Source organism: Tachysurus vachellii, chromosome 15, assembly GCF_030014155.1.
Source record: "Tachysurus vachellii isolate PV-2020 chromosome 15, HZAU_Pvac_v1, whole genome shotgun sequence".
Taxonomy (NCBI): Eukaryota; Metazoa; Chordata; class Actinopteri; order Siluriformes; family Bagridae; genus Tachysurus; species Tachysurus vachellii.
The window spans coordinates 22,585,731-22,588,230 of NC_083474.1; the positions used below are offsets into that span (position 1 = coordinate 22,585,731).

The 2,500-nt window shown below is 43.1% G+C and overlaps 2 protein-coding genes across 10 annotated transcripts in view; one reads left to right on the top strand and one right to left on the bottom strand.

Moving 5' to 3' along the window:
• Nucleotides 1-2,500, bottom strand: part of robo2 (roundabout, axon guidance receptor, homolog 2 (Drosophila)) — a 232,080-nt gene that overhangs the window by 123,306 nt on the left and 106,274 nt on the right. The gene's annotated exons all lie outside the window — the stretch shown is intronic.
• LOC132858491 (basic proline-rich protein-like) overlaps nucleotides 1-2,500 on the top strand; it is a 32,488-nt gene that overhangs the window by 16,058 nt on the left and 13,930 nt on the right.

The following is a 2,500-nucleotide window of genomic DNA, read 5'->3' on the forward strand; positions in this document are numbered from 1 at the left end:
TGGAGAGTTTGTCGCACCAATCGGAAACCACCTTAATCTCCATAACAACTGTCCAATGTGATGAAAAAATAATTGCAATACACCTACATTTACATTATATTTACATTTATGGCATTCGGTAGAAGATCTTATCCAGAGTGTCTTACATTTATTTCATTTATACGGCCGAGCAACTGAGGGTTAAGGGCCTTTCTCAGGGGCCCAGAAGTGGCAGTCGGTGGCCCAGGGATTTGAACTCATGACCTTCTGATCAGTAGTCCAATGTCTTCCAACACTGCCCCACCCCCATGTCAGAGCTAAAAATAGAGAAAGGAGTAAAAATCCTGATTACTCCACACTCTCCAGACAATATTGGGCAATATGCTGCAATTAATTGAATTGTGGGGCTGACGGTGCGAGGCTCACCAAGGCAGCATTTCTCATTAGCCTTAGCGCTTTCCCTCCGTCACCTAATGAACAATAATGGAGCTCTCAAACACAAAAGGCATTATGGAGATACGGAGCGACCGCCTCACACCATAATCGGCTGGATTACTATCATTAAAAGGGGAGGGAACTTGTCAGGAAACAACGTGCGGAGGTTATATGTGATCCTGAGACGCTCAGATCCAGTCGAGGGAAAAAAAAACTACGATGCGACTACGACGTAGCGAATGAATTTACTCCGAACTAAATTTCCATTTAAGTGCAGATCTTCTTCAGAGATCTTCTCGTCCAATACACTTGAGTGTTTTGTTTAGACAACTCTGACTTTGTCGTGCTTTGGAATATTGCAATAACCAATTACAACTTGACTCGTGCTGTTCACACTGGCAGGAATTTAGCAGCTTGTCTCGTCTCACACGTCCCCATGAGAAGCGTCTACAACTTCTGCTCGAGCCTGCCTGAGTCACGGCCGGTTCTACGCAAACAGCTGCTGTTATTTACTTTAATCTAGCTGAGAAATACTGATGTGTACGGAATATCAAGGAATCAATAAGACCAACAAGTGTGAAGTGCTTCTTTATTTTTATTATGAGTGTCATTTGATAAATCACGAGGATGTCTTTCGCTATTCCTTGCAGAAGAGAATACTAAGTAAATGTAATTTCAGCCTTGTACTCATTCTAAAAACAACTACAGATCACACAACTACACATTGATGACGAGGGATCTACGTAACCTCTAACACGCTACCAATCTGAACCCAGTTCCACAAAAGGAACATCTTGGCCTTTACATTTACGGCATTTAGCAGACACCCTTATCCAGAGTGACTTACAACTGAGCAACTGAGGGTTAAGGGCCTTGCTCAGGGGCCCAGCAGTGGCAGCTTGGTGGACCTGGGGTTCGAACTCTTGACCTTCCGATCAGTAGCCCAACACCTTAACCACTGAGCTACCACACCCCACCCCCCCCCCCCCCCCCCCCAAAAAAAAAAAAAAAAAAAAAAAAAACATCTTGGCAGATGTTATGGTAGAAAGATAGACAGTATTCAGCGTGATGTTTGCTGTACCACTGAACTATAAAACTGCTTTTAGGAAATGTGATGCACCAAACTCATTAAGAAATATACACACACCTATTACTGACTAGAAGATGGTGAACGCTAGATAACCCAATAGGTTCAAGGTCTTGACAATGCAATGTTGTGTTCCTGCTATGACTCGATTAGTATGTCCTACATTGAGAAGCTCATCTGCATTTACATTTACGGCATTTAGCAGACACCCTTATCCAGAGTGACTTACTGAGGGTTAAGGGCCTTGCTCAGGGGCCCAGCTGTGGCAGCTTGGTGGACCTGGGGTTCGAACCCATGACCTTCCAATCAGTAGCCCAACACCTTAACCACTGAGTTACCACATCCCCACATCTGCAGTCCTGAATACCTTCAGACTATCTCGACAAGGAGACTCTGTGACTTCGAAAAAAAAACAAAAAAAGCGTCCCTCCATCTTCTTAAAAACTAAAACAGGAGACTTGTCCAACTTGCCAAAAACTTAAGTAGCAATTCCAAAATTAATGCTTAAAATTCAACAATACTGTACATGGGGATTCTTGTTTTGCATTAAATATTGATAAAGAAATTCTGCAAAATGTCAGAAACAACAGGAAGGCTTTCTGATGTGCCTAAGGCTTTTCTTCCTTGACAAGAAGACTCTCCAACTTACCATAAACTCAACAAGGAGGCTCTAACTTTTCAGAAACCTGACAAGAAGTCACAGCCTTAACTGAAACTCAACGGTTTGACACTCTGACTTGTCTACAACTGAACGAGATGCTTGAGACGTTTTGACTTGCTAGAAACTTGGCCAGGAGAATCCCTAACTAACCAGCATCTTGACAACGAGACCCGTTGGCTTGCCGCTCACATAATGAGGAGACTCCGACTTTCAAGATACTCGTCAAGAAGACTCGACCTTTCAAGATACTCGATATGGAAACTCCAAATTCCAAGATACTCGACAAGGAAGCTTCAACTTTCAAGCTACTCGACAAGGAGGCTACAACTTCCAAGATA